Source organism: Phacochoerus africanus, chromosome 13 (assembly GCF_016906955.1).
Source record: "Phacochoerus africanus isolate WHEZ1 chromosome 13, ROS_Pafr_v1, whole genome shotgun sequence".
NCBI lineage: Eukaryota > Metazoa > Chordata > Mammalia > Artiodactyla > Suidae > Phacochoerus > Phacochoerus africanus.
The window spans coordinates 76,000,978-76,019,302 of NC_062556.1; positions in this window are offsets into that span (position 1 = coordinate 76,000,978).

Consider the following 18,325-nt stretch of genomic DNA (forward strand, 5'->3'; position numbering starts at 1 on the left):
GGGAAGCAGCGGGGGGAACAGTCCACTTGAGCACAATGTGAGGATTCCTGTGACCAGGTTAACCAGGTTAAGCCAGTCCAGGGGAGGTGGGAACCCATGGGAGGGCCCCTGGAGAGCAGAGGCGGGGACATCAGAGTTCCCATCGTGAGAACAAGTCTGGATGAAAACACGGTGAGTGTAACCAAGAAGGTAAGCAGTGATGTTGGTGGCAGGGATGGAAATGAGGCACAAGTGGCTTCTGGTTAAGGAAACACGTACAAGTCACTTCATGCTCAGGAAGCTGCAAATCACCCTGAGGGGCTGGCACACAGACCGTGACGTTACAGTCCGTGGGGAGAGGAGGCTGAGCACAGGGCCAGAAGCCCTCACTGCCAGGCCGAGGAGCGGACTGCAGGGCTTATAAGCAGGCACGTGACTTGACCATCTCTTCCTTAAATGTCTCTATAATTTATTACGTGCCTGCACTACTCCGTGTAAATACACACACTGTGCTCCAAGCGGAAATTAGGAAACGGAGCCCTGGCTGCCAGGTCCCTTGGCTACAGTCACAGCGGCAGGAGCTTCAGAGCGGGCGCCCAGCCCCAGTGTCCCTGACCCTGGGGTCCTCTTGTTGCACACAGTCTTGTCCCGCAAGGGACCGGACGTGGGCGTGGGGGGGACCCTGCGTGTGACCAGTGCTGCTTCTGGCTGGGGATGACCTCGGGCAAATCAACAAAGGTGACACTGGCTTCAGGGCCACCCTCTGCTAGAGACAGTTGGGAAGATTCTGCTAGGTCTAAAGTGCTCTGTTTTTAATGACCCAGTTTTAGCTCCAGCCTCTAGCAGATGTGTAGTTTAAGCAAGCCTTAGATGAAAGTGCTTAGGTCAAAGCCATGGCTAAAAGCAGCCGTCGGCCACTTCTGGCGAAGAGAGGCTTCGGCAGAAATGTCCTGAAGAGCATTTCGTGGCAGGAGAGAGTGATATGGACACTCGTTAAATGAAAACGGCAGCCCGACAAAGGGCTAACCTGCATATCGGGTGTTATATCTTATACACAGACACAGACGGTAATGTATGAATGGAAGGAAAAACACTGGAAGAGTGAAGGCTGGGTCAGAACACAAACCGTGGGCGTTCCTGCTGTGGTGCAGTGGGTTCAGAAGCTCAGAATCTGACGGCTGCAGATCAGGGCTCTGCAGAGACACAGGTTTGTTCCCGGACCTGCTGTAGTGGGTTAAAAGATCCCTCTTCCTCCCTCCCCGCCCCCTCCCCCTCTTCCTCTCCCCTCCCCCTTCCTCTCCCGTCCCCCTCCCTCCTTCCCTCCCCCCTTCCTCCCCCCCCTCCCTCTCCCCCCACCCCTTCCAGTGCAGCAGGTCACATCTACCTGCTGGAGTGCAATTTCTCGTCTCATGAGGTTAATGTTCTAAATGAACAAATGTGTTACATCAATGCAATCAATACACTCTGAGTCTCATGACCATCAGAGTTATGGAAATGTAGTTCGTACCTCGTCCCTGTTCAGCTTAAAATCAATAAAAATCCATTATCTAATATTTCAACTGCTACACCCCAGAGAAACAGTTAGAAATAAATCTCTCTAAAGGAAAAATTAAACTGTCTTACACGATTATAAATTATTGACATTTACTTCTTATCATATCATACCTGGTGGGAAATTATTGGTAATTAAGTGTAGAATAGATCAGCCTCAAAGGAAAAGAAATGTTGAATTGTCAGATTAAGACATTCTGTGTGCTTTACTGACTGTTTCACTGAATCTTAAGATTTTAAGAGGCACACACTGGTTCAATATTATTGGTTACTGTTTCTAAACATTGATTTAACTCCAAAACATGCAACTAGGCATCATAGACCACTAATATTAAGTTAAAAAATACTTATTATAACAACCTACAGCTGCCAGATTTAGACACAAAGTAAAAGAGACACAAAGAGGTTTAGCTATTTGAAGAATAATACCCAACAAAACATACCCAACAAAACTGAGAATCTGCTGAAAAAAGTTGAGATCAGATGCACTGTTTGTCAGGAATAAGAAATTCTTAAGCTGAGAGTGGCCACAAGTGGGTGTTGATTTCTTTCTTTCTTTTTTTTTCTCTTCATTTTTGTAGACTTATTTGTATTATTATTATTATTATTATTATTATTATTTTGCCTTTTCTAGGGCTGTACCCGTGGCATATGGAGGTTCCCAAGCTAGGAATCTAATCAGAGCTGGAGCCACTGGCCTACACCAGAGCCACAGCAACTTGGGACCCAAGCTGCCTCTGCAACCTACACCACAGCTCACGGCAAGGCCAGATCCTTAACCCACTGAGCGAGGCCAGGGGTCGAACCTGCAACCTCATCGTTCCTAGTCGGATTCGTTAACCACTGTGCCACGACGGGAGCTCCTAGACTTTTTTAAAATTATTTTATTGAAGTATAGTTACTTATAATGTTAGTGGATGCTGATGTCTTTAAGTCACCCCGCACCCCACCCAAAGAGATGGCCATGTAGGTATTTTATCTACAAGCTTTACAGACATGTTTTATGGATGAAGACTTTGAATGATCTGATCGGAGTCACCTGGACAGTCACAGCTGCCCTGGGAACCGCCCGCATGCTACCTTCTCTTAAGACCTATGCTTTTTAACTTCAGTGGGAGGCCGTCCTGTCCAACAATTCTATCTAAAATTCAACGTTAGCTTCCTGCCTAACAATTCCAAGTTCTATTGCATGGCCATAGCACTTTGGTTCCCTTAGGCCTGAGATGCTCTAACTGTGGGACAACTGCTTAGAAAACAAAACCTTAGGAAAGACATGGCATATCCAGAAATTTACAGTGAGGAGGGAGAAATTTACAGGCTCCTGGGAGGCCTGGGAGCCCTCTGGCAGGTGGCATGGACGGGAATTGCTGGCGGTGCTGAGGAGGGCGCATGCGGAGGGACAATCAGGTTTCAGGCTGAAATCCTTCATTGGAGGGCAGCTTCAAGGGACGAAGACGGGAATCTGCGATAGAAAGAAGTCAGGTGAAGCAGGTGAATTCAGCTTCGAAAGTCAAGCTTCAGGTGACATTGTGACATGCCTTAGGGATTCTACAGAGGGGACGGTGGTGGGCAGGAGGCCGGGCTGGCCATGCGGCTGTAGTGGCAGCCAGGGGTGGCATTGGGGGCATAACACAGAGCCCCAGAGATGGACCCGGGGAACAATGAACCCTGGGCTGCACCGAAAGTGGAGTCTGAGAAGGAGTTTGGAAAGGAGCAGCCGGGGGTGGGGGGGTAAGAAACCCTGGGGAGGATGGGGGCCAGGAGGAAGCGTCTGCTCCTGCCCAGCAGTACATAATCTCTTTGTTTAAAATAAGTCATCTTACGATTTTTTTTTTTTTTGGTCATTTTAAGGCCGCACCCACGGCATATGGAAGTTCCCAGACTAGGAGTCAAATCGGAGCTGCAGCTGCCAGCCTCCGCCACAGCCACAGCAATTCGGGATCTGAGCCGTGTCTGCGGCCTTCACCACAGCTCGTGGCAGTGTTGGATCCTTAACCCACTGAGCGAGGCCAGGGGTCGAACCCACACCCTCATGGATCCTAGTCGGGTTTGTTTCTGCTGAGCCACAGCAGGAGCTCTCAAGAGAATAACTCTTTTAAACAAGGACAGATACCACAGAAAACCGTATCCAGTCTCTTGGGAAAGGTCACGGTGGAAGATAATGTAAGAAAAAGAACGCGTCTATACGTATGACTGGATCACTTTGCTTACTGCAGAAATTGGCACAGCACTGTTTAAAAAAAAAAAAAAAGCTGCTGAAGAGTTTCCTTCAAGGTATCTTTCGGCAGATTCATTAAGATTCAAACAGAGACTTGAAAACAAACTTATGGTTTACGGAAGGGGAAAACTGAAAGGGAGGGATTGTCTGGGGCTTTGGGATTGGCACATCCACACAGTGGCATATGGAGCAGATGGTCAACACGGACCTGCTGTATTGCACAGGGAACTTTACCTGGTGCTCGGTGGTACCCTACATGGGAAGGGATACCTGTGTATGTACAACTGAATCATTTGCTGTGCCGTAGAAATGAACACAACATTGGAAATCGACTAAACTTCAATAAAGTTTTTTTTAATTAAAAAAAAATTAAATTGCACCTGGAGAAAGCAGTGACAGAAATATCCGCCTTCTTATATTCTGAAATTCTATCATGTCTCAAGTGACGCGCTGAACATCTTTGGGACTCTGGCTGGATTCCATAGCCTTATTTTAGGCACTGTTTCTTAAATCTGTGTAATCTCGAGACAAAGGCAATTCATTGCACGGGTCTGCAAGCAGAGGAGGCAATTTTCATCATTTCCTAGGCACCGATCAGGCTCAGTGCTGAGATAAACTGTGGCTTTTTTTTCTCCATGTCCAAAGCAGAGCATTTTAGTTGCTTAAAGCCAAGTGCCTTTGGCTGTGCTCCTTCGAGCAGAAAAATATCAAAAAGGGGTCTAAAGTGCTATTCTCTGCCGTCTTCAGCAAGGGTGTGTCTAAGAAAAAGCAGGACATTAGAATTAAATGTACCCCAAATTCTCCCAGGCTCTGTGCTGGGTCTCCGAACGCCCAACAACTGCTTGGATGATAAAGGGGTACCCGGATGGCAGGTGAGCAGGACCCCCACCCCCGACAGGGACGCCAAACAATCGTGGTGGTCTGTGGCTGCGAACCAGGTGTAAAGACTAAGAGAAAAAGGTGTTTTGTTTTGTTTTGTTCTAAATGTGAAATTTACCAGGATTTAAAAACATACCCCTCCCTGTCACACTCATTCTGAACCATTTTTCTCCTGAACGCAAAATCCGAGTACAGCTGAGAGGTTGCTTTACCTCATTGTTGGAATTCTGAGGTTTTGGATTCTGAGCCTGCAAACTGGTTTGAAAAGAAAACAGGGACACTGTCTCAGGATCATTTTCTCTGCATTCGTGGCATTTCCGCCGCTCTGGGGAATCGGCTTTGCCCAGGGCTTGCCTACATTCGTGTGCAAGAACACGAGTCCGGTGCAGAGAATCACACGCACGCGCGTGCGCGCACACACACACACACACACTCATGCACGCGCACGGCCCAGGCTGTCTGCTGGGCCGGGGCCTGCTAATTACCCGGAGGAGGCAGCCGGTGTCTGCCTGTGTCCCCGCCTCACACGGGGCAGCGGGGCGCGCTCCGCACTGCGGTGCTGCACCGCCTGTCTGGCCTGTGAGACCTTTCCGTCTGGGACAGTACCATTCCGCCGAGACAGGGAGGGACCGTCTGTTTCCGCTGTTATCCCCAACACCCCAAGCTCGCTGCGACATCCTGCCGACGCTTCCTTTCAAAAGGTTTAAATTCCAAAGGCACCCCTTGCTGAAACGCTGCAAGAGGCACAACTGCCATCCTGGCCACTGCATCATCTGTCCCTTCACCCTGCAGACCAGTTGGCCCTTCCCACCAGCCAGCGGCTGGCTGCAAGCGAAGGCTCCAGCTGCACCGTTATCTGTGAAAGAGCCGTTCGCCTGCAAATGGTGAACATGCTTTTCCCCTTTGGGAAGCAGACTGGTCGCAAAGACAGAGGCAGGGATGAAGCCAGGCTGCTTTAAAACACTTCTTCGGCGGTTCCCTGGTCCCAATTAGGCCTGGCTGTAAATGCACCAGATTTAACCAAAAACATCCAAACCTTAGATGTGCCCAGAGATTCCAAAAACCATTAAACATCAAATAGAAATATTATAATCCACGCGAAGCTTATTACTCTGCAGGTGTTAACCCAGCAGTTCAAAAGGGCTTCTGCTATTTAATGAAGGGAATTAGCTCCATAAAAGTTTATGTGCTGCGTGCTCGGCGTGTTCCGTGTGCCTTCTTTCTGTGCTGTGTTATTCTACTGGCTATAATGAAATCTTCAAAGAACTAAAACGCCCCGTGGCTAACAGATTTTCCAGATCAGACACCGGCGGGACAAATAACCTGCCTTTTTGGATTGTGCATTAAGTGAAGGAGTTTTATTTTAGTTTTCATTGTACTTAGCCAAAAAAATCCCGAACTCAGGCTTTTTAAAGGATCTCTCTGGAAAAAGAAACAATGGCCTCTTCACTTGGAACTAAACATAAACTCTCATTTCACAGAACGAACTCATCTTCCCCCAAAGGTACATTTTGAAGAGATAGTTTGCGTAAGTCTCACGGTGGCTCAGAGCGAGCTAAAAATAAAGCCCTACTCCATGGAACTCATTTCTTTTTCTCAGAAGATGCATTTCCAAGAGCGATCTTTTCTTCCTTATTTAGAAAAAAAAAAAAAGCAAACTACTTCATTCCTCTATGTCAGGAAAGCACTCAAAAAAAGGATAGGCCAGCCTGCTCTGGTGTATGTACTTGCTTACCTACATTGGCGAAATTAATTTTGAAAATTCGCACTTGTTTTACGAGTGGTCCACGTGCATACCTCTGAGTGCCCTGACCTGCTCCCCGGTGGCAGGAAGCGTCTCTTCTGCGGAGCCCGCCAACCTGCTCACCTTCTCAGCTGGCTTTTTCGCATCTGCACAGGGGTCAACCTCGGTTTGATCGGTTTACCCTCCGACCCCTGCAGGCCCTAACGTGAAGTCATTTGAGTTTTTGGCTTTGATCTGAATGATAATGATGATGATATAACAATAATGCAGGTATGGCGAGAACTCAGGATCACGTGGCAAGTTGGGAAGAAAGGAGAGACTGTCACTTCTTCGTTCGCGGACTAAACACACACCCTGGTTTCCATCAAATCTGAATAAGAAACACTTCGGGAAGTGTCCTTCTTCACCCGAATAGTGTTTTGCACTTTGCTGGCATTCAGCTGCGTGTGTGTGCGTGTGTGTGCTTGTGCGTGTATGTGAGAAAGAGGGCAAGAGAGAGACAGAGAGGAAGGAAGGAAGGAAGGAAGGAAGGAAGGAAGGAAGGAAGGAAGGAAGAGCATTTAACCACCGTCTCTGCCCAGTTCTTCCAAGTAGCAAATTCTTGGGTAGTTGCTGTAATTCCTGTCTAATAAAATGAAAGCTCCAGGATACAAAACAGTTTCTTGTAGAAACTGCCTTTTAATTTGGCACCTGTTATGGTGTCTTGAAGAAAATAGCAATTTAACTGACAATTTCTAAAAGGACGTGGATATCATAATATTTTAAAAATTTCCAAATATTCACTCCTGCTTGACTGTCTTAGAACATGTATTCAAGCTGATCACATCCTGAGAAACTGAGGCAAAAAAATGAACTCGAATGATTTGCATGAAAACAAAGAAACTTAAAACAAACAAACAAAAAAGCCTTTCCAGAATTCCCACATTAGGTCATTGTACCTTTTACTCGTGGCTTACACAACATGTACTCCGTAATTTATCCTGAGATTTCTTTCCTTTCTTCTGTTTTAATAATAAATTTCCCAGAAACTTGCCCTATAACTGCCACATAAGGGAGACAGATGTTCCAAAGAAAAGAGCAATTTTATTGTATAAGACGCCTTTTAACAGATGCACATGAAATCTCATACATTGTCAAGAAGCAGCGTTGTTGAATAAAAGGTAAGGCAAGGCTATGGCAGGATTCAGAAAAGCTGCAAAAGCTAACATAACATAATTATGGGTGCCTCCAAAGATCAAAGTTTATCAGAGTTCCCGCTATGGTTCAGCAGGCTAATAACCCGACACAGTGTCTGTGAGGATGCAGGTTCGATCCCTGGCCTCGATCAGTGGATTAGGGAGCTGGCGTTGCTGCCAGCTGTGGTGTAGGTCACAGATGAGGCTCGGATCTGGTGTTGCTATGGTCATGGTGCAGGCCGGCAGCTGCAGCTCCGATTGGACCCCTCGCCTGGGAACCTCCTTATGCCACAGATGCAGCCAAGACAAGAGAAGAGAAGAAAAGAAAAGAAAAGATCAAAGTTTATGAAAGAATTTTGAGCACCTACAGAAATGATGGATTTCTGTAGACTCATCTCATTCATCCCCAATGTAACCTGGTGTATTATCACCAATTATGACTCTGGTCACTTAAAAACTCTTTTCTTGATCATCAAAAGTAAATAATAACTTGCCAAAAAGTATAATAGCATAAAAGAAGAAAGTAAGGGTTTCTCGCCACACCATCATCTAGATAGACCAGTGTGTCTTATTTACTTCTAGTTCTGTTTGTTCCTGTGCAATAGAAATGGGAGGAAGAGCTAGAAAACATGTAAATATGAACGCATTGCGTTCTTGGGTTTTCATTGGTGAAGGAGCTGCTATAGTCTCCCCAGTACACAGCTGCCTGGAGGAAATGAAGACTTTCTTCAGAGATGCTCAGAAAAAAGATGCAGCTTCTGACAATCACAATGGCGCTTACTCCTCCATAAGACACTCTGAGAAAGACAAAGTGTGTGGTCACCTCAGGCTCAGAGGAGTCAGTGATTGGCTGACACGTCTCAGTTCATGGGCCATTTTAATAATTGTTCTGTCCTGAGGAGGGGTTTTCTAAATTCCACCATCTCCTCCTTTGACAGGTCAAGGGCCAGGCCTGGTGGATTGGGGTACCAGTTTTCATTGGAAATTTGAGCTTTAGATCAACAGGAAAGAAAAGGCAGGGAGCCCACCATGTCTGGTGGGACCGGGGTTGGGGGGTGAGTGGAACCTCCAAAGGTTTAGAAGCAGGTGCAGGCTTGAGAGGAGCAGATATACTGCCACCTGCCCTGGTATCACAAAACAGTTCCACGTCTAATGGTTAAATGGTTCAATTTCTTGGACAACGTGGTGTCATCATCAGCAGGTACTTTGCTTAGAGGCTGTTTGTACAGGGTGTGTGTGTGTGTGTGTGTGTGTGTGTGTGTGTGTATCAATCGGTCTTTACCCAGAAGTTTCCAAAGCCCGGAACGGCCACCGTGAGGTCTGAGCAGCCGCCCTTTCTCTCTTCCAGGTGCCTGATACTTTTTAGAGTCACAGGTCATCTCCGAACACAACAGCTTCACAGTAGACCTGTTTAATAATGAAATAGACCTGAACACTGCCAACTTATTTTTTTATCTTTAGATAAGAGGTCTCCTGAGGCTTTTGATCTGGTTTAGGATTTCGCTGGGAGCCCCACCAAGCTCCCAAGTATCATGCCATCAAATCCTTTTTAAACACAATTTTTGTTGTTTTTATGGCAGTCATTATATAAGCATACTGCATTTGCATCAAAGGAAAAATACTGTTATGAAAATTTTTATAATGTGTTTTTTGCCTGCAACTCTGATTCTTTCTTTAGGGCAGTTACACACGTGTAAATGGAGACATGCTGAAATACTCTTGTGTCCTGAAGTGGCTCGATAAACTTTTTTCCAAAAAAAAATAGGCATTCAGTTCCTTTTCATTTTTTTTTTAAGTTTTCACTTTGAAATAATTGCTAAACATTAAAAGTTGCAAAAACACCACAAAGAATTCTTTATATATCCTTCCTCCCGGTCCCCCTTAGGGTAACAGTTTAAGTAACCATACTGCATATATAAAAATTAGGAAAAAATAACATTGATATAGTACTGTTATCTAACACATTTCATTCAAAATTCACCAGCTGATCCATTAATGCGCATGTTCCGGTCCAGGATGAAATTCACAATCACAAGGTGCTTACACCTAGAGGCCGTGTTTCATCAGTTTCTTTTCATCTGGGTATTTTGGAGGACTAGTGGCCAGTTATTTTACATGGATGTTTCTCTATTTTGGTTTTCTTGCACTTCCTCATACCTGCATTTCAGGTGTGTCCTCTTCGCGTCCCACCTAGAAACATGCCAACTTGCCCCGTGGCTGCTGACGTTAACTTTCATCATTTGGTTACCGTGGTTTCTGCCTGGCTTCTCCACTGATGAAAACATCTGTCTTCCCAGTAGAATCCCAATTACGACACGTCCAAGGAAAGACAGAAATAGAAAATCACCATTTGGTAAACACCGTAGGTGGTGGTGCCTTCCAGGCTTTTCCACCAATGAGAAGACGACCTTTCAGTAGAATTCAAATATAGAAAATAACAGATATAACAAATATAGAAAGAAATGAAGGAAGAAAAACCCGCTTGGCAAACACCACGGTGAACATTGTTTCAGGCAAAAATCATCACAGGATGCTAAACGGAATACCCCAAAATATAATGAGAAACAAGGTATTTACATAATCCCAAATTCTCCATGTGATACTTATTAATTACAAAGGGGAAAGAACAGTAACTTTACCTTGGAAAACATGGCAAACCACCCCAGATTTTATAAGCATCCTCGGGGGAAAAGAAAATCTAAACAACATGATAGAAAAATGTTGTAAATTTGAAAGCAAAGGTAAAATGATTTAATATAAAGTAGTTATCAGCTTGTCCTTGAATAAAATACCTGTTCACATTCTGGGCAAACTTCTCTCCAATGTTTATTGTCCCATTAATGGATCGATACCTTGTTTTTCTGCATAAAGGACACGAACCTGTGGTTTTGCCTGTTTGTGGCAGTTCTTCCTAGGTCGTCGCTGCCTTTTCGTATCCTTTCTGCTGATTTGCGGAATAGAGACGCTCTGGTTCACTGCATCGATTGTTTCCAACACTTTCTTCTGTTGCTTTGTAAAATTCTTGACCATCTTGAGGACAGAGAAAACCCCCCTAAGGTTCCCACCATATGTAAGGGTAGATTCTGACTTGTTTTTGTTTTTGTTTTCCCCAAGGATATTACATTGTTTCAGAATAATGTAATATGCAATCCTTCTGTTCCCCATAACTTCATGATGCTGTTTTTATTATTTATGGCTGTTGCAATATGTCACTGTGTTTCTAATCCATCTATTCAATCCATCGATCCATTCGGGAGGCCCAAAGTGACTTGTCTATCAAAGCTTTGTGTCTGGACGGAAACGCCTCTCCTTACTTCTTTTTCAAAATTGTGCTCTCCAGTTTCATGGGGCTGATCTTATCAATAGGCTTCATTTTGCCTATAAGCCCCCCCCCTCAAATTTCCCATGGGTATTTTGAATGGTGTTGCACTCAACCTGCAATAGAAGTTAATTTTGAAAACAAACAAAAAAAAAAACAAAGACTTTATTCAGTTTTCTGAATTTTTAGCTATTTATTGAAGTCATTTTATGTCCTTTTGGGAAAAATGGTAGTTTTTATTTTATTTTATTTTTTTTATAGCTACATCCAGGGCAAGTGGAAGTTCCTGGACCAGAGACTGAATCTGAGCTGCAGCTGCACCGGCACCCCAGCTGTGGCAACACTGGATCCTTGAAGCCACTGAGCTGGGCCGGGGATCGCACCCTCACCTCCACAGCAACCTGTGCTGCCTCAGTTGGACAGTTAACCTGTGGTGCCTTGGTGGGAGCTCCTGATGGTACAAACTGTAACAGCTGTTAGGATCACATAAATCGTAAATATGTGAATCAACATGGGAACCAAAAAGTAAAAATAATCTCCCTTTATCATGAACTAATTAAATCAAACTACGCAGCACATAGTTCCAGTGTGTCCCGTGTGACATTTTAGCATAACTTTCTCTAACAGCATCATACTGATTTCCAAACTCTTTGTTGATAGTTGAGGAATTGCGACCTGTGATCACAGGGTCGCTGGCGATGCAGTGGGTCGTGACGTGACAGAGGTACCGCACGTGTTTTCCAAAGAGACGACAGTTCACTGGACAGACATCAGATGACTTACGGCCTCAGGAAGCAGAGAATTTATATCATCATCCATATCATCCGTCCTGATGCCCAGTGCTTACACGCTCAGATTTTTTTTCACCAGCAGCGTTTAAGCCTCCCTTATACAGTCTGAGTTTAACATATAGTTTAACATATATATCTCTGTTATCAATGTCATAAACCACCTTTGTTGGCGTGTCCCACCCATCGCTGACTTAATTTTACTGCTGACATCCCTCTCAATCCAAGGAGAGTTGTAGGAAGAGATCAGCCTTAATGACGGAAAACACGTGCTTATTGGTTTTGTTTTTGTTTTCTTTTTAGGGCTGCACCTGCGGCATATGGAAGTTCCCAGGCTAGGGGTCGAAGCGGAGTTGCAGCTGCCTGCCTACACCACAGCCATAGTAACACCGGATCCTAGCTACATCTTCAACCTGTGCCCCAGCTTTCGGCCATGCTGGATCCTTACCCACTGAACGAGGCCAGGGATCAAACCCACATCTTCGCAGATACTATGTCAGATGCTTAACCCACTGAGCTACAGTGGGAACTCCACATTCCTATTGTTAAGCCAAAGAAAGTAACATGTTTTTCAGAATGAGTTTTAGGAAAGTCAATTTTCAGAAAGAATTATTTTCTAATGTTTAATTGTTCCTCATTCAATTACTATTAAATTGAATGTAAAATTTTTGGTGTAATTTTCGAATTCGTTTTGCACCCGTAGCCCTAATACACTACTGTTAATGTCCAAACTACCTTCCGGTTTCCCTCATTTGATCCCAGTCTTTTCAGATTATTTAATTTCCTCCAGGGTTCCTTCACGGTACAAGTAGAAGATTTATCTGGACCAACAGGAAAGCGACTGCATTGATTTATATCTTTTAGAGCACATTGTGGCTTTGATGTTGCCAAATTTAAGTGTGTATGTTTCTAAACTGTGGTTGAAACTTCAGATTTTTCTCCATAGCTTTATCTGGATAACATCTGTACAAAGTCCAATAAGATTTTATTGCAAACCTTTCTCTTTAAAATATTTTTTCCCCATGTACTGAGAATTAGGTTTGCTTTTCAGATAATATTCCTTGCAGCAGCTCCCAAGATCACGAGGAAACATTATCAAGTTCAAAAATATTGAATTTCACATGAAATTATTAAAACGGTTCTATGTGGCCCCTTGCCATCAATAATGAATGAAATTTTACACCCTTGATTTGTACATTTTTCCTGTACAGATCAAGAAACAGCTTCACTTTTATTTACTGTCTCATTTGAAAAGATCAAAGTTTTTTGATAACGGGGCCCATCACTCTGGTTTTCAATAAAACCCTCTTATTGATATTAATCTTTTTTGAAGTTCTATTTAATATTTAGTGGCTAAAACAGACAACCATCTCTAACTATTAAATAGTGCTGAAAATTCTGGCGATTCATTCTGAGTGTTTCCCGTCACTCTAGCAACATTCTCTTGATACAAATTTCCAGGAGGCTTCATTTTTCAAACACTGTATCATATCAAAATGAGCCATGGTGTCATCTGAACTTGCCTTCTTTAGTTGTCTCGCTTTACTGGGAGCTTTTTTGCCAGCAAATAAGAGTGAGGGGCAGTTTCTGAGGAAAGAGTCAGCATTATCTGTGACTCTCAGATTTCATTCCCATTTTCACTCCCGAGACACATATTAGCTCTGGACTCGCAGACACTTTCTGCCTTTCAGAATTATTACCATGCACATCTCGTGTGTGTGTGTGTGTGTGTGTGTGTGTGTGTGTGTCTGTCTGTCTGTCTGTCTGTCTGTCTGTGTAGGCATGCATGGGGGGGGGTGCTATTCAAATTCATTTCTATGGAATACATTCCCCAGAACCCTTGAAATCATTCATCGGTTATCAAACCATGGAAAGTTGTCTACTCAGAACCTCCAAACTCTGACCATGGCCCTGCTCTGATTATCCAGCTTCTGTAACAGGTTTATTGAGATATAATTCACATAGTAAAATCCGCTCTTTTTGTGTACAGTGTGCGGTTCCTAGCATAGTCCCTGAGCTGTGCATGCATCACACCATGCATGACACACTCAGGAAATTAGCCATCCAATCGCTCTCTCCACAAAAAGAAACCCAGGACCCCAGAACTCTGGCTCCTTGGCTTCCCTCCCAACCCCGCCCCACTTCAGCTCCTGGCAACCATTTGTCTGCTTTCTGTCTATGGATGTGCTGACTCTGGGCATTTCATATAAATAGTCTATAAAGAAGGGACAAACTAGTATATATAGAAGAAATAAACAGCAAGGTCCTGCTGTACAGCCCAGGGAACTCTCTTCAATATTTGAGATAAACCATCACGGACCCAACCTAGGGTCTCTTGGGACTGGCATCTTTCACTAAGCGTGGTGCTTTCAGGGCTCATCTCTGGTGTGGGGGTACTGGTGCCCTGTACCTTTTTGTGACCCAACAGTTTCCTGTGTTTCCATAAATGTTTGTGTGGCGAGACGGCTGTGGAGCGAATGGTCCCGGTCTGTTTTTGGTGCCAGCATCCCCTCCCGCCGGTCTCTGATGGCTGTTGCGACAGGGATTCCGACCATGACAGCCCTTAACACAGAGGGTTCCTTGCTCGTCATAGAACAAGTTTCGGTTTCATGCTCTCGCTTGTTTCATTCAAATGGGTGTAAGTTGAATTCTCATACGAAGTGGAGTAAGACAGAGAAAGACAAATACCCTCTGATGTCACTTGTATGAGGACTCTAAAATACGACACAAATGCACTTATCTATGAAACAGACCCACAGACATAGAGAACAAACTTGAAATTTCCAAGGGGAAGGGGGTGCTCGGAGGGAAGAACTGGCAGTTTGGGGTTAGCAGGTGCAGCCTAGTACATAAAAATGGGAGAAGCAACAAGGTCCTACTGCAGAGTCCAGGCAGCTCTAGTCAATATTCTGAGATAAACTATCATGGAAAAGAATATGACAAGGAATAGATAAATTATGCATATAAAACTGAGTCACCTTGCTGTATAGCAGAAATTAATACAACATTGTAAGTCAACTACACTTCAATAAAACCCATTTTAAAAATTTGGGTATAAGTTGAACAGAAAAGCTAACATTTCTTGAGAGGTTGTTCTGCACGGAGGGTCGTGATTTTTCCGTACATCTCCCGTGGGTAAAATTCGAACCACGGACACGTGCAGGGGGCCTTTAATTCTATTTACTCCACAGATGAGGAAAATGAGCCTTCGCGGATGTGAAATCCCTTGCCCTCGGTCAGCTGGTAAACAACGCAGCCAGCATCCAAGCTTAAGTGTCATCTTCTCCACCTCAGACCAGAGGAGAGGGAGGGGGAGGAAGGGAAGGGGAAAACTGCGGGCAAAACCCAGTGCCGCCCTTTTCTGTATCCATTTTCAGGTAACTGATCAGCCTTTTGAAGGGTTCCTGACTTAAACTCGCAGTTTCTCTGCCTCGGTAAACACGACAAATGCCTCTTCCAGAACAAAGGTTATTTCTCCTCTTTCTTTCCAGTCTCTTCCCAGACCCTAACGTGACCCTCCTCTCAGTGCAGATACACAGAATGATGTTGACAAACACCCCAGGTAAACAGTTCCGTGTAGACATGTGTAGCCCCCAGGCTGTTATATTAGAAACAGGAGCCGCAGCAGGATGAAATGTTCAGGCATTTAAAACCATATTCTGAAATTTATGAGTTGGTGCTTAAAAATCATAGCCCCCAAACACCTCAAAATATGCCTGCACCAAACGGACTCTCCCCTGCGTTTTTATTGGCGGGGTTTGCTGGCAAATAGTCTTATTAAACCCAGGAGCCGTGCAACAGCTAGGACCTCGCACTGGGTCACATAACACACGCCCAGCTATAATTCTGTCAAGGAGTCACATAAACACTGCTGATGGAATTAGAGGCTTATATGGAATGGTAAATGGACCTTACTGTTTATAAATACGATGCCAGATTAGACTGGGGGGATGGCAGTCGTGTCGTGACTTCTTAGAAGCAAAACGCTCTATGGAAATCTTTCTTTCTTCCCGAGAAACGTAAAAGAGAGACACTGAGCATGGGTCAGATGAAGGGTACACAGGCTGCAGCGCGGGCTGAACATGGCAGGGAAATTCTCTTGGAGGGAAACATACATGCAACACAAAATTGTGAGCATTAAAAAAGATTAGCTCTGACATGGGGTATTTTTTTTTTCTTCCTTTGTCATTGTTCAAAGCTGAATAGCAATAAGATTTTAAACCACAGCGCTTCATAATAGAACGGGACCCCCTTGTATAATGAGGTTCATTATAAATGACATGCATAATTCCAGCCCTGTTGTGTGTTGATTCCATCTTTTGTTGTTGAGACAAGACTGCTTTAATGGGCCCAAGGAGCCACAGCACACTTTAAACACACTTAAAACTATTTTACAGGGGTGTTTTGCTTTCTTTCCTTTTCCAGTAGGTCAAAATCTGGACAAAAATACCCATCTGTAGGGAGCGCCTTTGTGTAAAAAAAAAAGCCTATCATTCAGGAGACTATTGAAAAATTCTCCAGCGATCAAAGTCTGTATGTAAAGATTGCCTGGTGAGTTAATTTCATCTGTTAAGAACCAAAATATGCAGATGGCATAGGGAAACTGATTAGTGTGGATTTTCAAAGCTGAATATTTATGTCTGCCAGGCCACCACCACTGCCACCACTGTTTAAATCTTTGGAGCAAATCAAACGCAGAGAGAGGAAAGGAGGTGGCACAACTACAGATGCTTAAATAGACACAAAGGCGACGCAAGTGAAATGTACCCGTGGGCATCTTGGCAGCGGATGTCAGAGCACCACGGGGTTGAAAAATGGGACGAAGACAAAACAAACCCACCGCAGCCATGCCCAAGCCCTGCAGGTCACTGGGAAGCACAGCCCAGTGATATGACATGTGGAATAAGATGTCTAAAAGACCTGCCGCCTGCTCTGGGCTCTTTATTTTCATTTGTGTTTATTCGTTTATATTGAAGCGTGGTTGATTTACGATGTGTTGGTTTCAAAGTGATTCAGTTACACATGCATATGTATAAAATACATATCTGTATCTAGATAAATACATACACATATATGTAAGTATATAGACTGAGTATTATTCCCTGTGCTTTTCAGTAGGTCCTTGTCAGTTATCTGTTTTACATATAGTCATATGTATATGTTAATCTCAAACTCCTAATTTATCTCTGTCCTGCTGTCCCCTTTGGTAATCAGATGTTTATTTTCTATGTCTGTGGGCCTATTTCTGGTTTGTAAATAAGTTCATTTGTATGTTTTTTCTTAGATTCCACATATAAGTGATATCGTAGGATACTTGTATTTCTATGTCTGACTTTATTCACTTAGTATGCTAATCTCTAGGTCCATCCATGTTGCTGCAAATAGCCTGATTTCATTCTTTTTTCTAGCTGAATAGTTTTCCATTGTGTATATGGACCACACCTTCCTTACCCATTTGTCTGTCTATGGACACTGAACTTGATTCCATATCTTGGCAACTGTAAATACTTCTGCTGTGAACACTGGGGTGCATGTGTCTTCTCAATCCCACTCCTGGGCACATACCCAGAGAATTCTCTGGGCTTTTTAAAATCTGTTCCCCTTGTCATATCCTTCTCTACTGTTTGATGTCAGAAGCAAAGAGCAAAACACGCAGGCTTCAGGAGTTCTCTGCAGAGCATGCTCTCCTGCGTTGAGTGGATCTGTCCTAAGAGCTTCCAGAGTTGGCATCAGCTTCCCACATGCGTGCCCAGCCTAAGCACAAGCCAGAGGGGCAAACTCTTCCTGGACCAGGATGAAGTCTACTGCATCTTGGTAGAGACAAAAGCTACCAGACAACTGGGATCCAGAAACACATACTCTATCTTCTCTGCAATAACACGAGGCGTTTGCTTAAACATTGAACGTGAATATGATATGTGGGATTCTGTCCCGACCAGTGAACAGAATCCCAGATTCCAGGGCGACATCAACCCTTTCCTTTGGCTTGATGTTCTGTATCGTTTCCGTCTCTTGACCCATCACAGGTCTTTTCATGCCGCTGGTCTGAGAGAGGGAGTTCCTTCTTGGACGTCCTCCTGCCCTAAGAAAGGGTCATTGTTGCTTGGGAGCTGTCTGAAATTTACAAAATGTCTCCTAAAAAGGACTGATATCAGAGTTTGAAAAAAGACCCCAGAGAGAGTTGCCAGGGGAGGGTGGGATGGCTGGGTCTCCACCAAGTACATTTGTGTTGGCAGATGAGAATAACCACAGGAATGAAAATGACTCCATAATTAGAATCATATAAATTAGACATGAAAGAGACCTATTAGTTCATCTCAATCATCCCTAAAGGGACCAGCACTGGACTGTTCCCTGCAGAGCATTTTCTATACTTCGTCTACATCATTTTTAACAGGCTTATAGGATGATGCACTCTCACGAACTGCGTGGACAGGCGCTTCGCTGTGATTAAATAACAAGGAATCTTTGATCTTCGCAGTAGGAGTTCTGCAATTTTAATACGGAGTTAGGGCTTGCAAGGCGTGTATGAAACACAGGATCATGTGAATGCTTATGGTTTCAAACACACTCAAAACGACCCCCACCCGCGCCCGGCGCGCACAGCTGTTTCCAGCCTCTGCTCCCCCGCCCTCCACCCGTCCACACACGTGGGGATACTGGCTCTTTTCT